Below are 16,645 nucleotides of genomic sequence, written 5' to 3'. Positions count from 1 at the left end.
ACAACCCAACAATTGACTTTTAGAATTGAAATGACGTGTTCCTGCAAAATCTTGGTACACGGATGTTCGCAGCAGTGTTTGTCATAATAGCGGAAGAAACAGAAGCATTCCAAATGTCCATCCACTGATGAATGGAGGAATGCAATGGGCGGGGAGGCCCATACAGTGGAATATTACTCGGCAGTGAAAAAGAATGGAGTGCAGAGACATGCTACCACATGGTTGAACCTTCAAACATTGTGCTAAGTGAAAAAAGATATAAAGGCCATTGATTGTATGATTCCATTTATATGAAATGTCCAGAATAGGTAAATTCGTAGAGACAGTCGGACTGTAGGGGAACAGAGTGGTTGGGCGGTGATGACGGAAGGGTGTAGGGTTTCTCTTGGGGACGGTGAAAAGTTCTGTGGCTGACTGTGGTGATGGATGCACAAGTCTGTGAATAGAATAAAGCCCCTGAATTGGACGATTTAAAGGGATAAATTGTATGATATGTGAATTATCTTTCAATGGAGCTCTTAAAAAAGAAGAGAGACTAAGGCATTGGCTAAACATAATAGGTCAAAAGCTGATCTAGGACGAATATTGTGATGTTGAAGGAGAATAATAGCTATAAAGGCTTGTCTCTGGGCTTCAAGTCTTGGACGCTGGGGTGCCTGATGTGGGTTTCAAACCCTGGACCCCTTTACTCAGGGAGAAGCTCTGGGTTTTGAGTTTCCTTCCAACTGTGGGTGGCTGCCCCAGGGTGGGGGGTGGGGGTGTTAGAGTGAGATCGTGGACCAGCCTCTCCTCCCCACTTTGATGTGGGCCTTGTTTCATTGGCCTGATGCATGGAAGTTACCCAGCCAGTTTGTGACATTTTTTCCTGAGGACATGGTTCCACAGACACTGTAGATTCGGTGTGTTGATGGGAGGAGGGGAGTTCAGGATCCTTCCGTGTGAACAGGAACTGTGCTCAGTGGTCTGGGTGGCACACTTCTCACCAGGAGGAAGTAAACATTTGGGCTCCTGCACGGGCCGTGGGATGAGGTGGGTGAGACAAAGGGGAGAGAGCTAATGTTGATTCAGATTAGCTCCTGTATTCCGGCACTGCATTAGGCTCTCTGCCTCCCTTGTAACTCTCACAGTCTTGCGGTAAGATAGGTATTGTTATTTCCAGTTGGGAGTGGAGTACTTTGAGGCTGGAAGAGAGTAAGTGGCTGTTCACCTGGCCCACAAGGGGCAGCACCGGCATAGAAAACCAGATCTATTTCCCTCTAAATCCTGTGACTTTCTCCCCTGCATATCTATTAGCGCGATCCCAAATCCTTGCTTTAGAACAATGTAGGAAATTGACAAGCGGAGTCCGGGGCGGCAGAACGGACAGATGCTCATCCAGAAATACACCAAGGTTCCGCTGCCCCGCCGTTATCAGGTTCAAGGAATCACATGCACCTTTGCTTTAGGAGATGAGGTCCTGCCCTGCTGCCCAGAGATGGGGACCCGAGGGCATCCTGCTGACCAGTACCCCACCTTTGCTTGGCGACCACATCTGATTGGTGTCCTTTGCAGATGGCCGAGGCAGTAGCCCTTACGGCTAATTGCCTCCTTGTTTCTGGGGGTCCCCACAGCACCCAGGGACTGCTTTGTGTCCCAGGGCTCCAGGCAGCTGCTGTGAGCTCAGAGGTCAGGCGAATGTGGGCCGCGGACCTGAGGACACCTGCCTCTTGCATGCAAAGGTGGAACAAATGACAACATTTGTTGCCTTGGATCTGAGCAGCCCAGGCAGCATGTGAGGGCCTTACAAGCTCTGCTTTCTTCCTGAGCATGGGTCCCTCTTTTCATATCTGGAGCAGGGAACAGATGTTTTATCAAAAGACACATTTAAAATAAAGATAATTATGCAGTAAGAGGCTTAATTACATCAGCTTATTCAGGTCCACTTAATTGCTTGACAGCCCGAGTGCCTCCCACTTATTTGCCGCAGAGGCGCTCATGTTTTGCTGGTTTGTCAAATTCTTTGATGGCTCGAGGAAGATGTTATTGACTTAGCAATTCAGAAAATATCAATTCCTTATATACAGCTGGTAGAGGAAAATGTAAATATTTTTAACAAGCAATAAAGGATCATCATTTTCCTAGAGGTGGCTTACGGTGTCCTATAAATGATTAATAACCTTCAGAATGACTCAGAGAGGTAAGCCTGAACCAGACATTTCATCTTGTCTCCTGGTCCTCTTTGAAACCTTGCTGTCAAAGGAAAATCCCAGAGAGAAGGTGATTTGCTAATTTAAGGAATCCATTTGAATCAGGTGACAATGAAACAATTGACCAAAAAAAAAAAGGCAGTCGTTTGGTGCTATTTCCATCTCTCCCTGACCTCGGAGGCATAGATCAGTTCTGTTTCAGCCTGGCGTCCTAGTCCCCATGCCTCCCTAGCCCACCAGCCGTTTTGAAGCCATATTTTCTATTTCTGATGCCTCTGTTTTCCCTCACTATTCATTTCTTCCACCACAGCTTACATCCTGACTCCTGCCCACCCCGTTTTGGTGTTCAGAAAAACAGAAGTCCAACTCTGCTTCTTTTTAGTTCTTAGCTCCCTAGGTGGTCTGCAACACTGATGTAAACCCTTCTATCCTGGCTTGCAGGATATTGCCTCCTCCCAGATTTACCCCTTGGATCAGGCTGGATACCAGCAGGAAACAGATGGCATATCCATACTGAGAAATCCAAGGGAGTGTAATCGAGGGGCTCTTGACGAAGGTGGGGAAGCCTGCAAGGATGGGCCAGTATGCTGGGAAGAGGGATGGGGGGAGCTGTGAGCACCAGCAGGGCTGAAAGGTGGGAAACACTGAACTGCCACGTGGGGAGAGAGGACCCCCCAACAGAAGTGGTAGCCTTCAGAGAGAGAGAACTAACCCGCAGCAACCCAGTAGGGAGAGAGCGAGGGGCATAAATACTCCAACTTCACTTTCTTCCCACCTGTAATTTTGGCCAGTCTTCCCAGGGGCCAAATCAGCCCCATTGCCGGTAGATAAGGGAGCCCCCGGAGGCACCTCATGTAGGTCAGCCTCCGGGCATGGAGCAGGGTGGGAGGTGGCTTTGGAAGGGCAAACCCCACTACATCCCCATCTCTCTTAGGTTTTCTTATTAGGATCACTTACAGGCTCTTCTTCCTTCACCATGTCTGTTAAGTATAATGTTCCTGAACGTTCTGCCTGCTCCTCTTCTCCTTGTCATGGACAACCTGACCTAGTACTTGGCTTCTAACAGTATCACTGTGTTGAGAATTTTCAGGCCCCTATCTCTCCTTTTCTTCCAAGCTTCATTTGCTGGATGTGTCCATATTAAATGACTCCCCCCCCCCCCCACTGCCATTTTAACACATTCCTCTGGAGTTCCTCTTTCTCCCATTTGGCTTCTCCTTGAACTCTATCCTGGGTTAATGTTCTCCTCCCAGACTCTAGGCTAAAATCATCATACTTATCTTTATTTCATCACTCTTACCCAGCCATTTGGCTACCAAATTCTGTAAATTACATCTGAATTCTCTCCAATATTCCTTTCTTCCTTTCCATCACTCTGGGCAAGGCCATGGGTCATACTCCCATTTTTTTTTTTTTTTCTGGCGTGTACTCTTTGGTAATAACTTCCTTGCTTCTCGTCTTTAAATTTTATGTGATGTCTTCCATGCTGCTTTTCAAGTTATCTTTCTAAAGCAGTGTTCGTCTTGTTAAACTCTTAAGTAAAAGCCTTCCGTGTCTTAACATGACCTGAAGAATAAGGCCAGGAGCTCAGGATGGTACCCATAGCCCATTCCGTCATAATCCCAACCTACATTTCTAGCCTCACAGCTTAGTGTATATCCTTTTAAGTAATTCATCCTTGTACCTTCCTTCCTTTTATCAAGCTACTCCCTCTGTCTTCGCTTCTCCTTTAAATTCAGACATGCAGATGTCAGTGTAAATGAGGGAAATGGCTCACACAGTGCACAGGGATTGAAGAAGATCCTGGTAAAGGGAGCAAACATGCCACTGTCAAGGTCCTAGTTTAATTCGGGTCCTGTGGATTGTTGCCATGTGGGACTGCCGATCCTTTGTTTTTAGATGTTTATTTTTTAAGACTACCTGAAAATGTGAATTTTTGTATGAGGCTCCCAGGCGTGTATCTATAACCCACCAACAACCATGTGAGTTGATCTTGTGTCCAGGATCCACTTCCATTAGAGCCACTCTAACAGTTTCAGTCCAACGGAATCCTTGATAGGCATATCAGGGATCCCCTAAAAAGAACAGTTTGAATGTTTCATGTACTAACAGAAGGTTCCAGACCCGACTGCTCATTATCCAGGGAGGTCAATGGCCACATCCCATGTGCTGCATGTTGAAAATAGAACAACATGGTACGGGAAAAAAGAGGGGAGCAGGGTAGCCATCTGATGAATTTCAAATGTTGGAAGTGGAGGCCTGCTCACACTGTTGTCTCCTGAGAGATTTGGGGGAGGCCACCCATTTTCCCAACATAGGATGGCAAAAACAACTATTCGTGGAGACCCAGGGTTTAGTAGGTCAAGGAAGAATGCAATGAAATGCTGTTTCTCTAAAGTGCCATGATGGGTGATTTGGAGCTTCTAACAGGATGAGCCTGGATGCAAGACTGACCCCAGCTTCCTGAACACTGGATCCCTCTGTCTGGCAGCTTAATCAGTTGCGGTGTTTCCAGCGCTATGAATGAACTCTTGACGGGGTGGATTATGTAGATTTTTCTGCCCTGAATTCTGCGTTCTCATAGGATCACCAGAGTAGAATGGATCAGCACCTTGATTAGAGAATTAGAAAATATGTTAGAGAACTGTGTGATGAGTTGTGCAGAGCGTTAGAATCTTCTAGTTCCTTGGACTTGATAGACGTTTACAAGGCTAGAGTTTGGCCCACACTCACACCACAGTGCTTAATCCTCATCCTGGTGTGGGTACGTGTGATGTGCCCAGACAAAGAACTGCCTGCTGGGTCTTTTGTGGGTACTTGAAAACAGCATGGGTCACCAGGCAGGGGCAAAAGTGTCGGTGGTGTGGAAAGGCCAGGTCTCTAGTGCTTGGGTCAGCTGTCTGAGAGATACCCTGTGGGCCACTGGAAAAATAACCAACGCCACTGGTGGGGGAACTGCCTCCTCCTGCTAACCCCTGTACTCCTTCAGGTTAGTCCTTACAGGACTGTATGTTAGATCTTGCATCCTCTCTCCTCCTGTAGTCCTGAGGATGCATGGACTTTCTTAAATGTCACACTTCATGCTCTGAACTTCACCATCCCTCCATTCTCCCCTTGTCCAGGATAACTTTTGCAGCCCTTGTTGTGAAGGAGGATTTTCATTTCCTGGAAGGACCAGTCTTCTTAATCTCAGATACTTGTTCCAGCTTTCTTCCTTAGATGTTGAATGCACTGTTCAAATACCTTCATGTCCACACACATGTTCATCATCACTTGGTACAGACTGCTAGCCTGATGGAACAATGCCAACTGGTCCCTCAGGAATGCCCTAGTCCTACGCATCCACCCATAGTACAACCAGTCTTGCAACTAGCTCTTCTCTCATCTCAGGTAATCAGCTGTGGAAGTCCCAGACCACTCAGGAGGATTTATGGGACATATTCTAGTAATCCTAAGAACTGTGTAAATTATAATCTGCCTGTCCCTGAGCCCTAGGAGAAATCATTTGGATAAGGTATGGCATCTAACTTTATTCTCCAGAAGTATCCATGCATACTTAGGCACTAGGGACCAGTGCTATAGACCTATTACTCCCTTTCCTGACTGTCATGAGAGGCCTTACAAGCTCTCACACTCCAGATCTCAGCTCCAGGGCGCTGGGAATTGCTTTCTGCTCCACCCCAGACAGGACTATAAAAATAGAGCCAACGATGCTTTGTAGCACATGATAGGAACGTGTGATAGCAAGTGGTGGGCAGCACTTCCTATTCCAGAGTGGTTCTCTTCTTACCCTCTGGAGATAATCCCCTTTCTGTCCTTCCCAGCTCGGTTCACATGACCACTTGCTTTTGTGAAGTGTTTCCTCACACCCAGCCAGAATCGATGGATCACTCTTATGAGCGTGTATGGGCATCTACTACTGCAGGGGAGGGAGAGGATGGGTCCCAAATTATACAGAGACGTTACAATGTGACAGATCATGTGCGAATAAGAAATACTACCTTGTTTAATCCTCACAGCCACCTTGTCAGTATTTTTTATCTTCATCTGCAGGTAAGAAAACTAAGGGTCAGGGGCGCCTGGGTGGCACAGCGGTTAAGCGCCTGCCTTCGGCTCAGGGAGTGATCCCAGCGTTCTGGGATCAAGCCCCACATCAGGCTTCTCCACTATGAGCCTGCTTCTTCCTCTCCCACTCCCCCTGCTGTGCTCCCTCTCTCGCTGGCTGTCTCTGTTAAATAAATAAATAAAATCTTTAAAAAAAAAAAAAGAAGAAAACTAAGGGGCAAAGAGGTATGAGAACTTGCCGAAGATCCCATAGGTATCGAGTAGGAGAAGCAGCATTCATGCAGGAGTCTGTTTCTGATGAAAGGCCTATGTTTCTCTCTACAACACATCGTTCGCCTGTTTATTTTATTTCCTGTACAGTATAGTTTGTTTTTTACCTCAGAGTTGCCAAGTCCCGTCCGTCAGGGCTCAGGGTGGTTAGGATAATTGTGTGGAGTGGCCAAATGTAAATAAGCAAAGAATGAGCTGGCCAGTGCACGCCGGGCTTGATGCATTCAAATTAGACTCAACGAAACAAGCGAACACAGCGGGGCTTTAGACCAAATTTGCTTTCAGGATGTGAGTTTGTAAATCCTGGTTAAACACCAGATTCCATGGCTAAAGTAAGATCTATATGGCTGGGCATTTAAAGTACTCATCTTTGCAGACTCTCAGTACCTTGTCCAGGCCTCTTCACTAATTAGAAACATAGTCGATTTCTAGTCCACTCAGTTAAATGAAGAAATTAAAAACTTGTCTTTAATCTTTAAATTGGTTTTCTTCTACTTGTGTTTCTGTAGAAGTATATCTATACGAAGGTAATTTAAAACTGTTAAAAGGTTTAGTTAAAATAAGTTCCCACCTCCCAACCCCCAGCTGCCCTTCTAGAATTTTGAAGTGAGCGTCAAGACACCAAGGCCAGAAGTTATGGATTGGGCTGATTCCTTGTTGTTGGCCTCAAAAATCACAAAAGAGATGTTTGGTTTCTCAGTGGCTCTGAGTTTAGGGTCTGTTCAACAGGACACAGTGGTTTTAGCCCTGAAATGTATTTTGTTTATTATCCACAAGCTCTGTTTAAAATGAGGTTATTACACAGTGAAGCCTTGTGTGGAGCTGACGTGTGCCTCATGAGGAAGCCTGTGGGAACAATGGCGCTGGCCGGTTCCTCATTCTGTAGGTTGCCCAGCCCCACCAGCCAATACATCAATCTAATTGGCCTCGAGGAGCAACTTTGGTATGTGGTTTTCAGAAAATGAAAGAGAATCGCTCCGAGGAAGCCAAGATCCAGAAGGCTCTGTCAATTACTGTTGGTTTTCTGACAGGGAAGATTTATGGGTGATCTTATTTTACAAAAATTATGAAGCCTCTGAACTAAAAATAAGTTCCTAGACCTGTACCGGAGGATGAAGAGATTATTTCATCATTCAGGAATTTGTTTCCCTTCGCGTTCGACTGCTTTAGACTTCGTATGAATTTACACACACTAGTTTTCTCAGTATGAAGTCCAAGGTTGTCCTTAAATTAGAAGGCCCTACTCAACACGAAGTTACCAGATTTCTCTTAAAGGAGGAGAAGGGTAATTGTCCTGTAATGATTTTAAACTCATGCTCAAGGGGAAGAGTCATTTCAAGCAAATACTGATAAATCGTGGGACTCTTTCCAATAAACTTTGAGGTTTCGACATCATTTCTTATTCTGTGGCTACATTAAGTACTATTTTTAAGGGTAGCCATAAGGATTGACCATGCGCAATTGGAAATCATAAAACTGTTTTCCCTATGTTTATTTAAATGTAATTAGCACATGTTTTGAATTGAATTTTGTACTACTTTGCCCAGATTTCTTCAAGGAAACTTATTTTTAGACGTCTCTAATATACTAATACATAAAACAATCTAAGTGGCTAACATTTACTGCTTCGTTTTTACATTCCAACTTTTTAGCTTGCATCTTGGGACTTTCTGAGTGAATCAAAAACATGTCTCCATGTCTTCCAGCAGCATTTGAGATGTTCTGACTTTTCAATTGATCCTTGGATTTTGATTCCCCAACTTTTACCCCATATCCTGACTCCAAAACTGGTACCTCTCTGTACCTTATTCTCTTACTGTACTTGCATTATATTTTTTGGTGGTTATATGAATGTTGTGTTTGGATTATTATAACCATGTAAATCTGCAAGTAGGTAAGTATGTAAATATGACCATATATGCAATGACTTCCATGTTATATTTAATGGTTTTGAAATCCTTTTTATGTTTCCTGAAATACTCATTTGAATGTTGTAAGCTGGGCATGCCCTCTGCAGCCCGTTCTTTGTTTCCTTACGTTTGGCCACTCCACACTATTATATTACCCACCTAATCCTTAAAGAAATTGTTTTTTGTGGTCCTGTCATCCATACTAGTAATTTTTTTTAAAGATTTTATTTATTTATTTGACAGAGAGGGAGGCAGCCAGCGAGAGAGGGAACACAAGCAGGGGGAGTGGGAGAGGAAGAAGCAGGCTCATAGCGGAGGAGCCTGATGTGGGGCTCGATCCCAGGACCCCAGGATCACACCCTGAGCCGAAGGCAGACGCTCAACGACTGAGCCACCCAGGCACCCCCCATACTAGTAATTTTTGAAAGAACTCTGAAACTCCTTTCCATTTACTCTAACACATGAAGTTGTCTATCAATTCCTTTTTTTTTTTTTTTCCTCTTAGAAATTCTCTCCTGAAACCATCTGTTATCCCTCTCTGATCCATTGCACAGCTGTTGTCCTGGAACTTCTGCTCTAGGAAGTGATAAATTACAAGCCTGCTCAGTATCCTTTACCCTTTCTTGAATCCACTCCTCTTGCAATGTGTCTTTGCAGCTTCGCTCATCCAGCAGTGATATTTATGTCACTTCTCTTGAATCTCGGCTGGCTTTGTGACTTGCTTTGGTCAGTAGAATGCAATGGAAGTGACAGTGTGCTTCTTCCTCTAGGCACATTTGATCTCTTGCTCTTGGAACCCTGCTGCCCCCATGACAAAAATCCCAGCGTAGTTGGAGAATGTGCAACCCTGTGAACAAAGATGACCCACCTTGCTGAGGTTGTTCTAGACTAGGTTGTCCATAGATGACCCAGAAGTTGACTACAGGTACAAGAAACCATCCGGAACCAAAAGAAGTCAGCTAAGCCTAGTTCACCTTGCCAACGTGCAGAATCTTGAGCTGAATAAGTAGTTACCATGTCAAGTAACTAGTTTTGGAGTTGTTCTGTAAACTTGGGTACAGCTGGTTTCAGGGGAAGTGTTAGGTGAATTTATGGGAGGAGGAAAGACAGCATCTTCAGGATACGGTTATGGTATTGGTGCTCCCTAGGCCCCAGGAGCTGAAGATTCTCAAGTATGAGCAGCTGCTTTGGTTCAAAAATATGTTGAAGTGTTTTTTTTTTAAATGAGATATAATTCAGATATCATAAAATTTACCCTTTTAAAGTGTACAAAGCAGTGGATTTTAGTATATTCATAGGGTTGTGCGACCACCACCACTATCTAATTCCAGAACGTTTTAATCACCCCTGAAAGAACGTCATACCCATTGGCAGTCGCACTCTATTCCTCTCTCCCCTCAACCCCTAGGAACAACTCATCTACTACTGGTCTTTCTGAATTTGCCTATTCTGAACATTTCATATAAAGGAATCGTATAATATGTGGCCTTCTGTGTTTGGCTTCTTTTGTTTGGCACATAGTTTTAGCTCTTACATTTAGATCTTTGATCCATTTTGAGTTAACATTTGTGGATGTTGTGAGGTAAGGGGTCTGACTTGATTCTTTTGCAAGTAGATGACAAGCCAAGAGTACTTTTCTAGCTGACCATATTCTGTGCGGAGGTGAAATTCTTCCCTAAGAAATTCTAGCACAAGAGGCAAAGGTAGCAGTCCAAGCTCAGAAGTGTTTTCTAATAAGAAAATGTGGAGTCTGCAGGACAAGACAGACCTGACCCTCAGACAGAAGGGAAAAGGACAAGGGAAACTAAGTAGTTAGACACAATGGGTACAAAAGATTGACATCTAAAATAATACCTGGTGATTGGATTCCTGTCATTTCAAAGTCCCTAACTTTGTAAATAAGCAACAGTATCTCAGATGCACTGTGAGAAATGAGACATTAAGAGTGATCATCGCAGAGATGGTGAATGAATAGTGCCAAATTTTTCCTCTGTGACCTTCAGTAACTCTGAAAATGGGTTGTCAGATGATACTTTTGCCTGCAGTAACTGTTCTAAAGACTAGAGATCATCTTGTTTTCTCAATGTGATGGTTGTGGAGCCAGGGCTATAATTATCTTCTGTATCACATTAAATGTTCAGTATCTTAGGAAAGGGATTGTGATCCCTCAATTTATAGTAAGAAATATCTGTCTGACCTTCATCCCTATTTTTGGCACAGAGCTCATAAAACTCTTGGAATTTCCTAAGTGAAGAGAGCAATAAAGTTGTCTTCTGTCCTATTAATGAGATGACTTTGGAAAGCACCAGAGTCTAGGGGCCAGTTGCCAGCGGAGCCAACCACATGATTAGAGGATTGGAACTTTGAGTCCCACCCCCTGACCTCTGGGGAGGGAAGAGGGGCTAGAGGTTGAATCAGTTCCCATTGGGCAATAATTTAATCGATCGTGCCTATGTAATGAAGCCTCCATAAAACACCAAAAGGATGGTGTTGGGATAGCTTCCAGGTTGGTGAACCTGTGAAGATTTGGGGAGAGTGTCATGCGCACAGAGAGCATGGAAGCTTTGTGTTCTTGTCCCCTGCCTTGCTGTATGTGTCTGTTCCATCTGACTGTTCCTGAGTGACACCCTTTAATATCCTTTACAATAAATGAGTAATCTAGTGAGTAAATGAATTTCTTGAGTTCTTTGAACTGCTCCAGTAAATTAGTTGAACCCAAGGAGAGGTCATAGGAACCTGTGATTTATAGCTGGTCAGGCGGAAGTGCAGGTAACCACCTGGACTTGCTGTTGGCATCTGAAGAGGAGGGTGGTCTTATGAGACCTGTGGAATGTGCTGCTGTCTCCTGGTAGAAACTGTCAGAATTGAGTTGAGTTGCAGGGCACCTAGCTGGTGCTCTCTGTGTTTAGAATTGGGTTCAGAATCTGTGGGATGGAGTCAGAGAATTGGCACTGAACTAATGCCACTTTTGATGTATAGAAGAAACTGTATCCAATACAAAGAGATACGTCCCAAGATGAAGCTGCTAAAGGAACCACTTTCCTGAGGCACCAAGAACTCCTCTACCTGAAAGAGGAAAGAATCCTAAATTAGAGAGGATGGAATTTGAACTTGAAGAATTTCACACATAGGACCGTTAACTCACTAGGTCCAAGAACCTTGATATTTAACCTTCATGCCTTTGAACTTCAACCTGCCAAAAATTTTTACACACAGGGGCAAAATAACTTGATTTGAACTTTCATCTATTTGCAGTGTAATGCTTTTGAATTGTAATGTGATAATGGGAGGGTGTGTATATTAAAATCTGTCTCATCTCTACATTGTTGACATTTTATTATTGGAGTATGTTTATGCATTTTTTATTGGACATTTTCGTGTTATCACTTAATGTTATTACTAACTCTCATATATTATGTTAGACAGTGTCTAGACATTATATAAGGTGAGAAATAGAACAGTAAAGAGCTTTTCAACTTCAGATGCAGCGGGGCTTTGAAGATAATTACTATATTATTGAAACTCATTTTAAAGTGTTCTTGTGCGGGGATCAGTATTGCTCACCAATGATCCCAGGAGGTTACCCAAATGTGAATGGTATTGGGAGAATGACCTTGTGAAGATCATTCTGGTATTGTTATATGTACCTTTTTTCATCCCCAGTGTGATAGTCCCCCACCCTTCTCTACCTTCAACTGACCATATACTTCATAGTTAAGCACAATATATTAAGGAAAAATCCCAGTGGTAAGGAATTTTAGGGAGAAATCTTTCTTTGCCATTCCAGATGTTCTGTCCCTGTAGGGGGAGATCTCCTGTAGTATAATTCTTGCCCCCTTTCACACCTTTTGCTCATTCCACAAAGGAGGACCCAGGTGTCTCACTGTGTGGGGCTTGGTTTGTCAAAAAGAGCATTCAAAAAGTCAGCATTCCAAGAACATCAGGCAGAGCTTCAAGGTTTATGATAAAGTAGCCTCCAAGGTCCCAGAATGTCATGTCTGTTATATTATATTCATAAAACAAGTCACTAAAGCCAGCCTGGGTTCCATGGGGAGGAAAATCAGATTGCATTTTTGGATGTGAGAAGCAGCATGCTTGTCTAGGCAAGGTAGGATTGATGGCGACCATCTCTGGAGACTTTCTACCATACACGTTCTACCTTTTCCCACCAATTAAGTCCAACCTGTCTGTGCTTTGTGATTAACATGTTTCTTATAAACTACATACAGTTGGGTCTTGATTTTTTTTTAATCTAATCTAATAATTTCTGCCTTTTAATAAGTATGTTTAGTTCATTTACATTTAATATAATTATTGGTATAGTTGGATTTGAATCTCTCATGTGAATGTTTTCTATTTAATCCATTTGTTCTTTTTTCTGCTCTTCCTCTTTTCTGTCTTCTCCTGAGTGAACTGCATTTATCTTATTCTCTTTTGCCGTGTGTGTTGTCTGTATAATCTCTTACGTTAAATTTGCTTTTAGTTATTGCTTTAGAGTGTACAATATGAATTATTTGTCATCTACTTCAATGTACAGTGTAAGAACCTAAAAATAAAATAATTCCCTTGATCCCATCCCACACTGTGTTCTTCTCATTTCATATACCATAATCGTTGTTAGTATTTTCGCTAATAAATACCAAAAAAATTTAAAAATCATCTAGTTATGTTTGTGTATGTGTACATAAATAATTTAATACATAATGTCATGTAATAAGAAATCATCTATGTGTATAGTACATATTACATAAAACATATATGTGTGTGTATACACACAAAACTATAGCAGATAGATAGATACCATCTCAAGGGGTATCTCTTTCTGATCTACGTCCCTGCCTCTACTCTTTAGGTCCACTACTCCTGAACACTCAGTGAAGACATATGGAAAAGACATGGCGAGTGATTAGAGACCTTTGTGGCTTGTTGAGGCTCCTTTGGATTGTAATCTGTCTTCTCACATGAGGCTATTAAAAGCTCTTTAGAATTTTGGCTACTCTCTAAGTGGATTCCTCCTCCCGCTGTGGTTCTGCCAGGTATGAGAGCAATAATAAATCTTTTTTCTCCTACCAAAATTTCCTAACTTTGGATTTGAGTCCATTTGGATTTCTTTGTGTTCTCTTCTAATGGGTTTTTTTGTTTTTTTTTTTTTTTTGAAAACTCTGATTCTGGAGCTTTTTCAACCTTTTGTTGCTGTTAGGATGAGAGTTGCTGGGGCGCCTGGGTGGCACAGCGGTTGAGCGTCTGCCTTCGGCTCAGGGCGTGATCCCGGCGTTATGGGATCGAGCCCCACATCAGGCTCCTCCGCTATGAGCCTGCTTCTTCCTCTCCCACTCCCCCTGCCTGTGTTCCCTCTCTCGCTGGCTGTCTCTATCTCTGTCGAATAAATAAATAAAATCTTTAAAAAAAAAAAAAAAAAGGATGAGAGTTGCTGTGTCTTGCTCCTTTTTTTTTTTTTTTAATTTATTTGAGAGAGAGAGAGACATAGCATGAGTGGGGGAGGGGTAGAGGGAGAGGAAAGAGAGAATCTCAAGCAGACTCCCCACTGAGCATGGAGCCTGACTTGGGGCTCAATTCCACAACCCATGAGATCATGACCTGAGCCGAAACCAAGCAGCAGACACTCAACAGACTGAGCCACCCTTCTTGTTCCTTTCTATATATGAACTAGAGTAGTAGTTTCCCAGTTCTTTAGAATTAAGAGACTTCACATTTAGGGTTTCTTCACCTTCAAAGGCTTTCACTCTCTAATTTGTTTAACTCCTATTTATCCTTTCAGTGTCAGCTTAAAAATCATTTGCTCATGAGACACTTCCTCTCATCATCTTTTTATTTCTCTTCCAACTGTAAATCATTTTCTCTGTGAGATTCTCAGTAGTTGTCATAGTGATGAGATTAATACTCTGTAATTAACGTGCCTATTGTAACCCACAGAAAATAGGGATGAAGTGGAGGAGAAAGGTTTTCAGGACAATACTTGTCTTTCATCTGCTTTGCATTTCTTTTCTTATCTTCTATCAGTGACCCGTTTCTTTGGAGAAATGATTCTCCCAGGTTCTGGGTAGACCTCCGAGGCTATTATTCTACAGTGACTCTGAGCCATACCTCTCTCCTATTCTCGGTGGGCAAGTGATCTAGGCTGAGCCAACCACAGTACCCTACTCCTAATACTATATGGGTATTATTCAATACTCCTCAGTTGCAACAACAGTATCCCAACTTAAGCTTAACCAATGCGGGGAATTCATTTGTGTATGCATCTGAGAAATTTAAGGAGCTTGGTTCAAAAATTGAATCACAAGCATTTTTTTTTCACCGTGCTTCATTTCATTGACTAATGAAAAGGAAGAATGTTAACTTTCAGTTCTTGCATTATTTTAAACATTATATTATCTCACAGGTTCCTTATGGGCATACTTGGTCAATGGATCTAGTTTCATTATTAATTCTTTGACAAGCGGCTAGTATCAGTATCTGACAGTTGAACGGTTGTATGCCTTCATTCTGGAGATAATATCCTATATGCTAAGTGAGAAATACCAGAACCACTGCAGCTCATTAATAAAAACCAGATTATTATGAAGAAAGCATATTGGTGGGAATAATAGTTTCTTTGATTTGTTTCAAATGGTGTAGTTTTATGGATACAGCGGCAACTTCGTGCAGACTGTAGTAGATCTCTTTCTCTGCCTTTCTCTCTTTTCACTTCTCCCTTCTTGATCTCTTCTCTCTTTTCTCTCCCTTAGGACTTTCCTTCCTTTGCCTTCTTCTTATCCCCATCTTTTCTCATTTCCATCCCTCTTTATTCCATACGCGTCATTTCACTTTCGTTAGAATGCGTGTAAAGGAGTCAGTAAACCTAGATAAACTGGCAATTTACTAGGACAGGATAGGCCAGTGAAGAATCCCTGAAACATTAGAGCCTCTTGTGGGGGTGGGCCAGTTTCTATTCAAGTCGTTCAGTGGCAGAGAATTCCCCTGGATGAGGATCTGGCTAAGCCCGAGAGGCTCTGGGGGCAGCGATGCCACCTCTCCAGGGCTTTCCAGTTGGTGGGTTGTGATGATAAAACCAGCTCTGAGTACAGGAGATTTTCATTTGATGCGTGGTCTGAGCATCGTGGTTATGAAATATTTGCTGCTGAAAGCCAAGAGCGTGGATACACAGATCCCGGACAGCTGAGTTATTGCAATCTACTGAACACGAGGAGAACCAATTATGAGTCAAATGTTCCTGTTGAATATCCTGACTCAGGGCAGAGGGCTGCTGGAGGCTGGCGTTACCCCTACATACACGATGTCTGGCCAAGATCCAGGAATGGGCCATGTAGGCACCAAAGCCAATCAGGTGGGCAGGGTGTTTGCTGTTAGAACTAAAGGATGCAGAGAGGAAAATTTAAAAGGCCCATCTGGTGAAGGAAATAAACAATTAGTAAAACTGCTGTACGGTATGGAATACACTAGCTAGGCTCCCTCTGTGGTTTACATTTCGTCGTCCTTAGATGACGGGTGTGTTTACCCTTATGAAATCTTGTCTTCAGCACAATACTGTATTCCTTGGGGGGGGGGGGGGGACGGGAAGGGGTACTTGTCTGTTCTCTATTAGTCATTTGAACTTAGGTCAACCATCTCAGCCCAAGGACTATAAATATTCTCGTTGAAATCGGACTCCCTTTCTGTACTTCCAAGATGAGGCTTTTCTTTAACGTGTGCAGCAAGGGATGACTTCCTCTCGCTCAGGGGAGCCACACGAGGAATACATCTCACATGGAGGGATTTTTCAAAGTAAATGAATTGAAAATGGTGGTGGTTTCTTAATGGGCAGCCGCACGTGCATTCGGGGGTAGGTGCGGAAGATCCTATTTGGGGGTAGGGGAAAGGATTGTTGGGGAACCGTGAGTGGGTGTTGCTTCTCCCAACTTGAATGCTGTTCTGAGAATTTTGCTTATCCGAGGCTATGGGGTGGTCCTTGAGTCTCAGCCCAGTTGGGGTGTCCCGTTGCTGTCCTGCACCTCCATTTCATTCACTAGCGTCCTGCACGCTCTCCTCTGTCTCCCCCAGCAGCAAACACACCCGTCCACACGCACATGCATGTGCACGCACTTCGGACTGGAGCTCTGAGTGCCCTGACACTTTTGCTCCTACAAGCCAGTGTTCCTTCCCTCTTGCACCCCAAGGCAGGAATGGCTGCTGGAAATCTCCCTGCAGAACCCAGAG

General features: G+C 43.4%; 1 protein-coding gene across 13 annotated transcripts in view; it reads left to right on the top strand.

Annotated features, from left to right (window-relative positions):
• The window catches only part of ZNF608 (zinc finger protein 608), a 745,410-nt gene that overhangs the window by 324,705 nt on the left and 404,060 nt on the right, over window positions 1–16,645 (top strand). For 2 of the 13 annotated variants that reach the window (XM_057306981.1, XM_057306982.1), the window contains one exon: window positions 13,284–13,467. The exons of the other annotated variants lie outside the window; for them this stretch is intronic. The gene's annotated coding sequence lies outside the window, so the exon portion shown is untranslated. The remainder of the gene's footprint in view (window positions 1–13,283; window positions 13,468–16,645) is intronic. 13 annotated transcript variants of the gene reach the window in all.

The sequence above is a fragment of the Ursus arctos genome, unplaced genomic scaffold, assembly GCF_023065955.2.
Source record: "Ursus arctos isolate Adak ecotype North America unplaced genomic scaffold, UrsArc2.0 scaffold_5, whole genome shotgun sequence".
Lineage (NCBI taxonomy): Eukaryota > Metazoa > Chordata > Mammalia > Carnivora > Ursidae > Ursus > Ursus arctos.
Note: the sequence above shows the minus strand (reverse complement) of the source record. Positions and strands in the feature narration are given on the sequence as shown.